The sequence below is a fragment of the Neoarius graeffei genome, chromosome 3 (assembly GCF_027579695.1).
Source record: "Neoarius graeffei isolate fNeoGra1 chromosome 3, fNeoGra1.pri, whole genome shotgun sequence".
Taxonomy (NCBI): Eukaryota; Metazoa; Chordata; class Actinopteri; order Siluriformes; family Ariidae; genus Neoarius; species Neoarius graeffei.
In genome coordinates, this window is record NC_083571.1 from 62,437,861 (window position 1) to 62,453,089 (window position 15,229).

Genomic DNA, 15,229 nt, shown 5'->3' on the forward strand with positions numbered 1-15,229 from the left:
CAGGCAATGCCAAACAATGTTGTTTTGGTCAACTGAATGCCTCTTTGGAGTTCTGAGAGTTTCATCTACTTGGGCAGTGCAGTTGCCAATACAAATTCATCAGACTTGAAGGAAGACCACTGGATTCAAGCTGCTACCAAAGCCTTTGGTGCATTACAAAAGCAATTATGGTCTCGCCATGACATCAAGAGACCCACCACGTTGAACGCATACAATGCCGCAGTCTTACAATCTCTGTTTTACACAACTGAATGCATGATGCTCTGCCGTAAACGCTTTAAGAAACTGACCAGGCTACAACTCTGACACCTGCATCAGATCCTCAAAATAAGATGGCAGGACAAGGTCCCCCATGTAGAAGTCCTCAGGTGAGCCAAAACAGTAAGCGTGGAAGCCCTTATCTCAGCCTCCCAATTTTGTTAGGCTGGACACATCTGTCACATGCCTGACACACAACTACCCAAACCTGTTTTCTATGGAGAACTGAGCCAAGGAAAGAGGAGACAAGGAGGACAGAAACTGAGGTACAAAGATGTTTTGAAGAGGAACATGAAGAATGCCAGAGTTAGCAATCAGATGGGGGAAAGGGATGCCTCAGATAGAGCAACATGACGAAGCATAGTTAAAAGCTCAGGGTCTGCAATTGAAGATAAGCATCAAAGGGAGCATGCATTACATTACAATACATGGTATTTAGCCATGAGAGCGCACGAGACTTGTATCACGAGTATACAAGAGCTCACAAAACCAGACTGTGGCAGCGGGGGTGTGGTCAAGCACCAGTCTGTGACAGGAGGGCGGAGTCAGGGAAGGTAAGTGGCAGAATCACTACACCTGATGGCAATTAACCTGTGTTTGTGTGTGTCTTCCCAGTGACCGTGCCCTATTTAAGGAGGGAGAGCGAGAGCAGAGGAGCTCTCCCCGGAACCAGACGCCGAGTGTGTGTGGATGTCTGTAAACGTTAAAACATAGTGGTTAGACTGAAAAGTGTGACAATAAAAGTGTGTCAACCTGATCTCTGTCCTGCCATCCTCTGTGCTCCACTCATTCATAGCGAACCGCTACAGTGGTGCTGAAACCCGGGACGTGGAGCACCAGCCGAACAGCCCCATGGAGTCCTCCCCGTTCACCGACCTGGTCCACGCCCTCGCCACGGCCCAGCAAAGCCAGCACCAGGCGCTCGTCACCCTCCAAAAGGAACAAGAGTGACGCTTCGAGGCCATGGTGCTGGCCCAGCAAGAAGACCGAGAGGTGTTCCGGCACCTCCTCACGTCGGCGGGGTCCACCAGCGCTCCTACCGCGGGCCCGTCGCCCCTCACCATCACCAAGATGGGCCCGCAGGACGACTCCGAGGCGTTCATCACGCTCTTCGAGCAAGTCGCAGAAGCCTCGGGGTGGCCGATGGAGCAGCGCGCGGCACGCCTCCTCCCCCTGCTATCGGGAGAGGCACAGCTGGCCACGCTACAGCTCCCCGCCGACCGCCGGCTGGCCTACGCGGACCTCCACCGGGCCGTCCTCCAGCGCATGGGGCGCACCCCAGAACAGCAGTGCCAGCGCTTCCGCGCGTTGCGCTTGGAGGAAGTCGGCCAGCTGGGCGCATTTGGCCAGCAGCTCCGGGACGCCTGCTGGTGGTGGTTGAGGGCTGACAACCGCGACACCGAGGGGATCATCAACCAGGTGGTGCTGGAACAATTCATCGCTCGCTTGCCAGCAGGATCCGCTGAGTGGGTCCAGTGCCACCGCCCGGCGTCGCTGGATCAGGCAGTCGAGCTGGCAGAGGACCATTTGGCGGCTGTTCCGGTGGCAGGACAGCAGACGGCATCTTCTCTTCTCTCCTCTTCTCTCTCTCTCTCTCCCCCTCCTCCTGTGTCCCGTCCTCGCCCCATTCCCCCACCGCGGAGGCGGGGGCTGGCACCACCCCAGCCGGCCCGCCACACCCGTGGTGCCCTCCTGTTTCTCCCTTCTGTGTCTGTCTCTCCCCCCCCCTCAGGTGAGTGAGCCCCAGAACGCCGGTGCAGAGGGAAAGCCCAGGCTGGTTTTCTGGCACTGCGGGGAGCTGGGCCACCTGCAATAGCAGTGCACGGCGATGGAAGTGGGCGTGGTGGTTTGGATCCCTGACGCGCCAGAGGCCGCCCTCGATTGGGCCGGAGCATATCGCATACCAGTGAGTATCCAAGGGGATACATATCAGGCGTTGGTGGATTCTGGCTGTAATCAGACCTCAATTCACCAAAGCCTGGTTCAAAACGAGGCATTGGGGGGAGCACAGGGGGTGAAGGTGTTGTGTGTGCATGGGAACGTTCACAGCTACCCTTTGGTGTCGGTCCACATTTTTTTCAGAGGGGAAAAAGTTATAGTGAAGGCGGCGGTTAATCCTCGCCTTACCCACTCTTTAATTTTGGGGACTGATTGGCCGGGATTTCGGGATTTAATGACGCACTTAGTCAAGAGTGGGTCCTGCCAGTTAACGGGGGGAGGTCCCGGTGTCACTTTGGTGGGAGCAGCTGTCACAGAGCCGTCTACGTCATCTCCGCGTCAGAGTGAGGAGCTGCTGGCCCCTCCTCTCTCTCTTGGGGAATCCCTCGCAGATTTCCCATTAGAGCAATCGCGAGACTAGACTCTGTGACATGCGTTTGACCAAGTGAGAGTAATCGATGGTCAAACGCTCCAGCTGAACGCCACCCCGTCCTTCCCCTACTTCGTGATTATGAAGGATAGGTTATACCGAGTGACGCAGGACACTCAAACTAAAGAGCGAGTCACGCAGCTTTTAATTCCGCAGAGCCGCCAGGAATTGGTATTCCAGGCGGCTCACTTTAATCCCATGGCTGGACACTTAGGGCAAGATAAGACACTAGCCCGAATAATGGCCCGATTCTATTGGCCGGGGATTCGTGGCGATGTTCGTAGGTGGTGTACGGCATGCCGCGAATGCCAGTTAGTAAATCCAGCGGCCATTCCAAAAGTGCCTTTGCGCCCTCTTCCATTGATCGAGACCCCATTTGAGAGAATTGGAATGGATCTCGTCGGGCCATTAGATCGGTCAGCACGGGGGTACTGCTTTATATTAGTTCTGGTGGACTATGCAACGCGATACCCAGAAGCAGTGCCTCTGCGCAATATCTCAGCACGCAGTATTGCAGAGGCACTCTTCCGCGTCATCTCCCGAGTCGGAATCCCGAAAGAGATTCTGACTGATCAAGGCACTACATTTATGTCACGGACACTGCACGAACTATATGGGTTATTGGGGATTAAGCCGATCCAAACCAGTGTGTATCACCCACAAACGGACGGTTTAGTGGAACGGTTCAATTGCACCCTCAAAAATATCATTTAAAAATTCGTAAGTGAGGAAGCACGTAATTGGGATAATTGGCTCGAGCCCTTGTTGTTCTCACTTCGAGAGGTTCCCCAAGCCTCCACGGGGTTCTCCCCGTTCGAATTATTATATGGGCGTAAGCCGCGCAGCATCCTAGACGTGCTGTGGGAAAATTGGGAGGAGGGACCTTCACAAAGCAAGAACGAAATTCAATATGTTATGGACCTGCGCGCAAAACTCCATACGCTCACCCACCTAACCCAGGAGAATTTGCGGCAGGCCCAGGAACGGCAAGCCCGCCTGTACAATAAGGGTACGCACCTTAGGGAGTTCACACCGGGAGATAAAGTACTCGTACTGTTGCCCACATCAAGCTCCAAATTGATCGCCAAGTGGCAAGGACCCTTTGAGGTCACACGGCGAGTCGGGGACGTCGACTACGAAGTGAGGCGAACGGACGGGGGTGGGGCGCTACAAATTTACCACCTCAATCTGCTTAAACTCTGGAAGGAAGAGGTCCCCATGGCGTTGGTGTCGGTGGTTCCGGAGAAGGCGGAGTTGGGGCCGGAGGTTCAAAAAGGGGCATTGACATCACGTTCCCCTCCGGTCCCCTGTGGAGACCACCTCTCCCCGACCCACCTCACGGAGGTCGCCCAGTTGCAGACCGAGTTTTCGGATGTGTTCTCACCCCTGCCCGGTCGCACTAACCTCATAGAGCACCACATAGAGATGCCCCCCGGGGGTGGTAGTGCGTAGCCGCCCTTACAGACTACCCGAACACAAAAAAAAGGTGGTTCGGGAAGAACTTGAGACCATGCTCAAAATGGGCATCGTCGAGGAGTCCCACAGTGACTGGAGCAGCCCAGTCACAGTCTTGGTACCCAAGGCCGATGGGTCAGTCCGGTTCTGTGTGGACTACAGAAAAGTCAACGCGGTGTCTAAATTCGATGCGTACCCAATGCCTCGTATTGATGAGCTGCTCGATCGACTCGGCACTGCTCGCTTTTATTCGACACTGGATTTGACGAAGGGATATTGGCAGATCCCCTTGACTCCCCTATCCCGAGAGAAAACGGCCTTTTCCACACCGTTTGGTTTACACCAATTCATCACCCTTCCGTTTGGGCTGTTTGGGGCGCCTGCTACGTTTCAGTGGCTGATGGACAGAGTCCTCCGCCCCCACGCCACTTATGCAGCTGCTTATCTAGATGATATCATCTTCTATAGTAATGACTGGCCGAGGCACCTTGAACATCTGAGGGCCGTCCTTAGGTCGCTGAGGCGAGCGGGGCTCACAGCCAACCCAAAGAAGTGTGCGATTGGGTGGGTGGAAGTACGGTATCTGGGCTTCCACGTGGGCAACGGGCAGGTGCATCCCCAAATTAATAAGACGGCAGCGATTGCGGCCTGCCCGAGGCCCAAGACCAAAAAGGGGGTGAGACAGTTCCTGGGGCTGGCTGGCTATTACCGTAGGTTTGTACCTAATTATTCGGACATCACCACCCCGCTGACTGAGCTCACTAAAAAGGGGGCACCAGATCCGGTCCAGTGGACGGAGCAATGCCAGCGGGCTTTTTCTGAGGTAAAGGCTGCACTGTGTGGGGGGCCACTTTTACACTCCCCTGACTTTTCTCTCCCCTTTGTGTTGCAGACCGATGCATCGGACAGAGGGCTGGGGGCAGTTTTGTCCCAGGAGGTGGAGGGGGAGGACCGCCCCGTCCTCTACATCAGTAGGAAGCTGTCAGTGCGTGAGGGGCACTACAGCACCATTGAAAAGGAGTGTCTGGCGATCAAGTGGGCGGTCCTCGCCCTCCGTTACTACCTGCTGGGGTGCCCTTTCACCCTCTGTTCGGACCACACGCCCCTCCAGTGGCTCCATTGCATGAAAGATGCCAATGCGCGGATCACCCGTTGGTATCTGGCACGCCAACCCTTCAATTTTAAGGTGGTCCACAGGCCGGGGATGCAGATGGTCATGGCGGACTTCCTCTCCTGTCAAGGGGGGGGGGAGTCGGCTGCGGGCCGGACGGCCGCCCGGCCTGAGTCGGGCGGTGGGGGTATGTGGCAGTGGGGGTGTGGTCAAGTGCCGGTCTGTGACAGGAGTGCGGAGTCAGGGAAGGTAAGTGGCAGAATCACTACACCTGATGGCAATTAACCTGTGTTTGTGTGTGTCTTCCCAGTGACCGCGCCCTATTTAAGGAGGGAGAGCAAGAGCAGAGGAGCTCTCCCCGGAACCAGATGCCGAGTGTGTGTGGGTGTCTGTAAATGTTAAAACATAGTGGTTAGACTGAAAAGTGTGACAATAAAAGTGTGTCAACCTGATCTCTGTCCTGCCGTCCTCTGTGCTCCACTCATTCATAGCGAACCGCTACACAGACATTCCATAGCAGCTTAACCAGGCCATTCATGCCACTGCTACAGTTGACTCTGTCACTTTGGTGCAGGCCTTGTGGCCCATTTGCATTTCTGTGCATCCTCATGAAGCAGTCATCATCACTAGTGATGGACAGCCGCCACCGATGATAATGTTGCAGATCATGGCTTTAGCAGCCTGATGAAACCAGGACTCTTTCATGAAAATCCTACAGAATCAGCTGATCTTTATTCGGGGTTAATCAAAATCAACTACTTGATGACAGGTATATGATAATTACTTCTGAAAAGGAGTTTGAATGATACATTCATTCTAACCACAACCACATGCCCCATGATACAAAGGTGTGTACAGTCTTTTTCTCCCCTAAAAAAGTTTTTTTTTTCAGTTAAATTTTGCTTGTTCAACACACAGCCTACAGTCTTTGAAAAATGACTACATCAGTAAACCTGCTGTAGACACTCAAACTACAAACATAGATATTCAAGACTACAATCCCCAAGACTCATAGCACCTCTGTCTTCCAAATATTAACTACAGCTGACACTCATTTCTTCAATTAGCCCTTCTCCTACTTAAACCACACTCACACTCCACTCCAACGTGAAGTATCGTTCTATATTCACCCAGTTCATACCAAGCCTTGCATTTTTCTATCTGCCTATTGATTTTCTGACCTTTGCTAGCCTTCCTTCATTTGCATCCTTTGTCTTGTCTCCTCTATGTTGTTTGCTGATTGACCGACCCTCGCTTGTTTCCTGACCTCGCTTCTTGTCTATCATTTTGGCTTCATCGATAGTCTGCTTCCTCACTCTCCTCTGCATTTACATCCATAAGTGCCTGTACTCTGACAGGATACTTTGCCATTATGGATGTAGCGGAAGAGGTGAAGCAGACTGCTTTGAATGCTCAGGGTTGCTTGCTGAGAGAACATCAACAGATGCTAGTGGACCTCAACACCTGTCTAACGAAGCTGACCACCGTGATGTCGTAGGCCCTCCTACTGCGCCCTGAGTCTCTTCCTAGCCCCACGCTACAACTTCCTGCACCCAAGAAGTTTGCTGGAGATGCCCTCGCTTGTAAGGGTTTCTTGCTTCAGTGCTCTATGTATTTCGCCACCATGCCGATTGTCTCCGATAAGCATAAGCTCGATAAATTCCTTTCTTTTCTCTCCAGCGAAGTGCTATGCTGGGCAAGCACAGTATGCAGCAAAGACCATGAACAAACCACATCTTATGAGCAGTTTCTCTCTATGTTCAAGAGGGTATTCAACCAAACCGGAAGGTATTGAAATTGGTAAAAGTTTGCTTACCATTTCACAAGGTACTCGAAGTGTGGCGGAATATGCTCTCAACTTCAGAACCCTGGCAGCAGCCAGTGGATGGAATGAGCCTGCTTTGAAGGCTGTCTTCCATTAGGGTCTACGTCCTGCTATTCTTGGCGAGCTGGCATGCCGAGATGAACAACTCATGCTGGACTCGCTGATTGATTTGGCTATCCAGCTCGATCATCTGTTGGCTCACTGCCCCTCCATCCAGGAAAGCATTAAGCCCATCACAGCTACTGAAGACAGCTCTCCCATGGAGGTTTCACGCACCAGGCTGTCACGTTCTGAGCGCAAGAGACTGAGGAAGGAGGGGTTGTGCTTCTACTGCGGGAACTCTGAACATCAACTCAACCACTGTTCCATTCGTCCATCCCGTGCAGCTCCATCAGAAGGTTCTACATGCTCTGTGAGTCTGGTGAGAGAATTTACATCCAAGTCTTTTAAAATCCCAGTATTATTGAAGTTGACTGATTCCACACACCTCCTGTGTGCTTTCATTGATTCAGGGGTGGAAGGAAACTTTATCAGCTGTTCCATCATGCAGAAACTCAACTTGCCCACAGTCCCCTTGCAAAGCACGCTCAGCATTAGGTCCATTGAAGGAGGACCAACAGGAGACGGTCTTGTCACTTCACGGACCGCACCACTTCACCTCCAAGTGGCCATTCTACATTCTGAGCAAATCTTGCTATATGTCACAAATACAGTAAGTCACGACCTTATTCTTGGTTATCCATGGCTACAGCTTCACGATCCCTTGATCTCATGGCAGAGCAAGGAAATTCTCCAGTGGTCTACAACTTGTTTCACTAACTGCATCAAGTCTTCAAGTTAAGCTCTCCTCCACCACAGTTGAGAGTCCTCAACCTGACTCCTTGGAAGGCGTCCTGGAGTGCTACATGGATTTGCAGGAGGTCTTTAGCAAAGGAAAGGTATGCGGGCTACCACCACATTGGCCGTATGACTGCTCTATTGATCTTCTGCCAGGCATGTCACCTCCATGGTGGTGAAAGAACACGCCGCCATGGAGAAGTACATCCAAGAGGCCCTGAAGCAAGGATATATCCACCCATCCAAGTATCCCGCTTCCACAGGGTTCTTTTTCGTGGAGAAACAAGGCGGCGGACTCTGACCCTGCATTGATTACAGAGGGTTGAACCAGGTATCAGTAAAATACCCTTACCCCTTTCCTCTAGTTCCTGTGGCTCTAGAACAACTTTGATTGGCTAAGATATTTTCTAAGTTGTATCTAAGAAGTGCATACAACTTGATCAGGATCAAAAGGGGTGATGAATGGAAGACTGCCTTTTGCACAACCACTGGCCATTTTGAGTACCGGGTGATGCCATATAGTCTTTCTTCAGCACCTAGCTTGTTCCAATGCCTAATCAACAATGTGCTATGGGACATGCTAGGCAGATTTGCTATCACATACATTGACAACATCTTGATCTACTCCCCAGATGAAGAGAATCACAAGAAGCATGTCAGCACCATCCTGAAGTGCCTACTTGATAATCACCTCTACGTCAAGGCCGAGAAATACGAGTTTCCTCAGGTTTGAATCTCCTTCCTAGGATACATTATAAGAGCTGAAGGAGTTAGCTTGGGCTCCTCCAATGTCTCCACAGTTACTTCCTGCTCCACACCCACTTCTGTAAAGGAACTTCATCGTTTTTGGGGGTTCGCATACTTCTATTGCCGATTCATCAGGGGTTTCAGCACTATCGCTAACCTCTTAACGTTACTGAAGAAAGCCCCAAAACACCTCCAGTGGAAGCCCAAGGCCAAGGAAGCTTTTCAGCATCTCAAGCAAGCCTTCACATCTGCTCCAATCCTCCAACATCCAGACCCCACCAAACCGTTTATGGTAGAAGTAGATACATCAGACATGGGTGTAGGGGCAATGCTATCCCAGAAGTTTGGTGAAAAACAGAAACTACATCCTATAGCCTTCTTCTCAAAAAAACTTTCTTTGGCCGAGAGGAACTACTGGCCATTAAGCTAGTTCTTGAAGAGTGGTGGCATTGGCTTGAGAGGGCCACTCACCCTTTTGTTATTTTCACAGACCACAGGAACTTGGAATACCTTAAGAAAGCCAAGAGACTAAACCCTCATCAGGCCAGGTGGGCATTATTCTTCATGAGGTTCAACTTCACCATTTCATTCCGCCCCCGGTTCCAAGAAAACCAAGGCTGATGCTCTATCTCGCAGTTTTGGGTCTACACACCAAGATCCTGTAGCCCATCCCATTCTCCCAACTCAGTGCTTCATGCAATGCATCACCTGTGACTTGGACAGAGAGATAAGAAGGGCTCAACCACAAAGTCTTCCCCATAACCTCCTTCCTGGTCTACTCTACATGCCCAAGCAGTTTCAAGGGTGACTCATCACATGGGCCCATGCATCACAGGGCATCCTGGCAGCCAACACACTCATCTGATGTTAAAGAATAAGTATTGGTGGGAAAACATACTGACTGAAATTAACCAATTCATAGCACCTTGATCTACATGTGTTAAGGGTGGCAAGATGTGGTGAGTTAGGATCCAATAGCAGAACACAAACCAGAAAATCCAATGAATAAAAAATGATTTAATTAAAGTCCAAAAAGAGTCAATGAACAAAAATAGCAAAAATAATCCGGACAACAACGAGGTAGACAAAGGCAAAGTGCTAATATGAAAAAACATGAAAAATAGTTCTGACAAAAACTGGAGACAAAAAAAAAGCAAAAAACATGAAAAATTGACAAAATGTGAGTGCAAAAAACTGTGGCTAAGACTAGGCAAAACAGAGAGCAAAAATCCAGGAAGCAAAAAATGGCTCAGAGACAATGTGAGAAACAGACAAGACGTTCTGGTAAAGTCCCCTTCTGAGAACGGCCTATTTATACACAGCAGAGCAGACCAGGAAGTGAATGCTGGCAAGATGGAAGTCCCATCCTGGATCCGGATTGCGCTGAACTGGGAGATAGAAAATCTCTGGAGTGGAAGTCTGGGGAGGATCATGACAACATGTGCTCAGGCCAAAGTTCCTCAAGCCCCTCCCACTGGCAAATCATGCCCCCTCCCCATTCCTCAGAGACCCTGGTCCCATATAGCTATTGACTTCATCACAGACCTCCCAGTTTCTGAGGAGAACACCACCATTATGTTGACCGTAGACCACTTCTTGAAGGCTTTCAAACTCCTCCCCTTACCAGGCATCCCAGACAGCAGAACTCATCTTCCAGTATGTGTTCAGATACTATGGTATCCCAGAAGATATAGTCAGCGACAGAGGATCGCAATTCATTTCTCATTTCTGGACCTGCTTTATGGAGAGGTTAGGGGTTGCTGCAAGTTTCACATCAGGTTACCACCCTCAGTCCAATGGCCAGGTTGAGAGAGCCAACCAGGAGATCAGTTGCTTCCTGAGAATCTTCTGCATGCACAACCAGGGGGACTGGGCATGCTTTCTCCCATGGGCCGAGTATGCACAGAACTCCCTCAGACACTCTGCTACACAGCTAACACCATGTCAGTGCATACTCCGCTACCAACCACCCTTGTTCCCTTGGGACGATGCACCAAGCCAGGTACAGGCGGTAGACGACTGGTTTACACGCAGTCAAGCAATATAGGAGGAAGTTCACCAATGCCTCGAAACAATCAACACTAAGTGCTATAAGGAATATGCAGACAGACATAGAGGAGAAAACCCAGACTTCTCCCCAGGCGACAGAGTATGGATGGCTACGAAAAACCTGAGAGAGCCCAACACCTACAAAAAACTTCAGCCACAATACATTGGGCCATTCAAGATATTTCAACGCATTAATGAAGTCTCCTACCACTTATAACTCCCCCCTCACAGCAGACTATCACCCATGTTTCACGTCTCCAACCTCAAACCAGCTGTCCTGGGCCCCCTGGCTGAGAACACTCCAGTCCAGGAACATCCTGAACACCTTCTAGAGGGGGAACCCATCTACCAGGTAAATAAGATTCTCGACTCCAGACACAGAAGAGGACAAGTCGAGTACCTGGTGGATTGGGAAAGCTGTGGACCTGAGGAACAAAGCTGGGTCTTTGCCAAGGACATCCTAGACCCTCTTCTCAAACAAGAATTTCATGCTCAACATCCACACAAACCAGCACCACAAAGTAGAGAGGGTGCCCTAGGAAAAATTCAGCTCCCAGAGGGAGCTCCTCGGGGGGCTCTGTCAGTAAACCTGCTGTCGACACTCGAACTACAAACATGAACATTCAAGACTACAATCCCCAAGACTCACAGCACCCTCTGTCTCCTGAATATTAACTACAGCTGACACTCATCTCATCTCATTATCTCTAGCCACTTTATCCTGTTCTACAGGGTCGCAGGCAAGCTGGAGCCTATCCCAGCTGACTACAGGCGAAAGGCAGGGTACACCCTGGACAAGTCACCAGGTCATCACAGGGCTGACACATAGACACAGACAAACATTCACACTCACACCTACGGTCAATTTAGAGTCACCAGTTAACCTAACCTGCATGTCTTTGGACTGTGGGGGGAAACCGGAGCACCCAGAGGAAACCCACGCGGACACAGGGAGAACATGCAAACTCCACACAGAAAGGACCTCGCCGGTCACGGGGCTCGAACCCGGACCTTCTTGCTGTGAGGCGACCGCGCTAACTACTACACCACCGTGCCGTCCCCAGCTGACACTCATTTCCTCAATTAGCCCTTCTCCTACTTAAACCACACTCACACTCCACTCCAACGTGAAGTATCATTCTGTATTCACCCAGTTCATACCAAGCCTAGCCTTCCTTCTTTTATGCTCTTTGTCTCATCTCCTCTATGTTGTTTGCTGATCGACCAACCCTCGCTTGTTTTATGACTTTGCTTCTTGTCTATCGTTTTGGCTTCGTCGACAGTCTGCTTCCTCACTCTCTGCATTTATATCCATAAGTGCTTGCACTCTGACACTACAGGAGACTACATGAGACAAAAATCAACTGAATCTGTTATTTGGTGTTAATGGGTGAACTTCTCTCATCATCATCTGTAGCCGCTTTATCCTGTTCTACAGGGTCGCAGGCGAGCTGGATCCTATCCCAGCTGACTACGGGCGAAAGGCGGGGTACACCCTGGACAAGTCGCCAGGTCATCACAGGGCTGACACATAGACACAGACATTCACACTCACATTCACGGTCAATTTAGAGTCACCAGTTAATCTAACCTGCATGTCTTTGGACTGTGGGGGAAACCGGAGCACCCGGAGGAAACCCACGCGGACACGGGGAGAACATGCAAACTCCACACAGAAAGGCCCTCGCCGGCCCCGGGGCTCGAACCCAGACCTTCTTGCTGTGAGGTGACAGCGCTAACCACTACACCACCGTGCCGCCCATGGGTGAACTTTTTAAAGTTAAACAATTTACTTTCATTAATGAAGTCTCATCTTAATTCTGGCTAGAATTCAACAAACATACACACGTCATCATTCACTCATCTTTTAGTAGTTAAATATAGCAGTAAGATATTCTTGTATTGTTTTGTCATTGGATTACACCACACACTTATCAGATGATCAGATGGTGATATGAGGTGGAACCTGCTGTGTGAGAAATGCCTCACATGAATTGGGAACAAAAGGTCTGTCAAACAATGTTTTCATTTATCTTTACTAAAGATCACCATCCCACCATACTGCATATTTAAATGTTTACTGAAGATGAATGAATGTTCTGGACTGCAGCCCTACCAAGAACAGAATCTTCTACTTTCATAGGTATCAAATAATGGTACTTGACCAAGGTTCTGGATTTGGTTTAGTAACCATAATACCACAACATACTGCACTATTGGGTGAAAAAAGTTATTTGAACAACCAATTAACCAGCCCCCTTTCCCAAGAACTGCTGATCTGATTATAAGTTGTTGAAGATAACTCATAACCAGACTGTATGTGTCTTCACATTCAGTCAAACAACAAACATTATCACAAAGCCGCTTGACAGAAATCTGGAGAGATTTAAATCCCTAATTAACAAGCCAGAGTTGACCATGGCAAGGAAAAATGTTGAAATGACATGAGTAATAGTTGTGAGAGAATGTTCAGGATGCTCGTCATCAAGAAGGTACTACAAATCTGTTGCAAAGTGTATGGAATTTTTTTTTTCCAATGAGAATATTTTTGGTGGTAATCGAAGTTTCTCAGATCTTGATGTTTCTTCAGGAAATATACCTTGATGGTGTAGAAGGCTTAGTTAACTGTGATTTTAGTAAACCTGTATACATGACTACTGGTTCTGCCCTTTCTTGTCCTATCTGGTTCATCGCTATGCAGTGATGAGCTCATGAGTAAAGGGTGTGGAGATTGTAGACCTGTATTCAACATGTACTGAAGATTAAATTCAAAATTAGTTTTCTTGCTAACACTTTGTCACATAGACAAGCAATTAGTATCATTTGAAATGTCAAGTCATGCTTTTTCATGTGATATATGAGCCACCTCACTGCAAATACTTCATGAGCAATTCAACTGAAAAAAGTGATTGAGATCTGGGAGCAATTTGAGTCAGACAAATTCTAAGAGTTAATGTTAATAATATGGGAGCTCAGAAATTAATATTCTGAATCTTGTCAGTTCAAATCCCTGAACTGACAGAAAGCCACTGATTTGCCTGATTTGCTTCTGTTACACTCATTAGGAAACTTTACAGCATTTTTAAATAATATTCTGTCACATGACATTGAAGCAGAAACACAGCAACCAACTCAGCTGTAAACTTGGATTGGATAAAAGCCACATTTAAATAAATAAATGTAGTAAAAACAGATGTGTACATCATATTACACACATCTCTGCTGGAAAAATTAAGATGACAACTTGAGATAAAATGGAAGGTAAAATAATTGTAAATAGGGTTACCTGAAAATACTAAAGTTTTATAATAATAAACATTAATAATACTAAACTTAAAAGACGTTTCTGGACTAAAGACACCAAGTGCTGAAGCATTAAAGGTGTTATTTTGTCCCATTCTTCCTGCAAACAGGTCTTAAGGTGCATAACAGTACGACGTTGTCTGTCTTTTTTTTTTTTTTTTTTTCAAAATTCACCACATATTCTCTATTGGAGACCAAGGGGACAGGCAGCCTGCTTCTTCTGAAGCCATGCTTTTTTAATGTGAGCAGAATGTAATTTTGTATTGTCTTGTTGAAATATCCCTGAAAAAGATGTCATTTTGAAGGCAACATATGTTGCTACAAAATCTCAATGGACTTTTCTGCATTAATGCTGCCATCACAGAAGTGTAAGTTACCTTTGCCAAGGGCATTAACAAAACCACATACCATAACAGACCCTGATTTTTGGACTTATTGCTGGTGACTGTCTGGACTCTATTTGTGAGGCTTCATTTGAAGCCTCACAAATCTGTCAAATTTCATGAAGATTGGACAAAATTTGTGCCCTGTGAAAACTTTTAAGCATTTTTTTATAAAATCCAAAATGGTGGAAAATCCATTGTGGTGGAAATTGATATCAAAGGGTGCATTGAACTCAGCTTGAGCCAAAGAATCTAAGGGTACCTGAAGAATCTAAGGATACCTCTGATTTTGAAAATCAGACATACAGCTCAAAAGTTACATACATAAATGCACCTCCAAATTTGAGTCATTGGTGATGCTAGAGCACTCGAGGTGCAAAAATGAAACTTGGTGAAAATAATCAAGGGACTTTCCCCAATCAGCCAAATTTCAAAACTTTTCACCTTTTTTAAAGCATTTTCCAAGAAACCTTTCTGTAAAAGTCTTGAGTCTTCATAGTGAAATAATTAATATAATTCTTCCAACAACTATGGCAGGTATGCCACCAATAGATAGATGTAATTGTGGCAGAGGGTTTATTAAAACAAGCTGGCAAACAAGTTGATAGGTTTTGATCTGTCTGTACTGAAAAAAGTTTAATTGACAAAGTGTCTTCTAGGAATGTTGATCTTGGCCGCCCAGAAGATTCTGCCTCATGGACCAGGGATAGGGTGACCAGACGTCCCGGTTTTACCGGGACAGTCCCGATTTGGGGTTGTGTGTCCCGAGTCCTGACAAAAGTCTGTCGGGACACGGATATGTCCCGGTTTTCGCCACTCGCAACGTTTGCAACTGAACAGCGTGGGAATCATTAGCGGAGAAATGTCTTTATTTACTATTTTGATGAATTGAC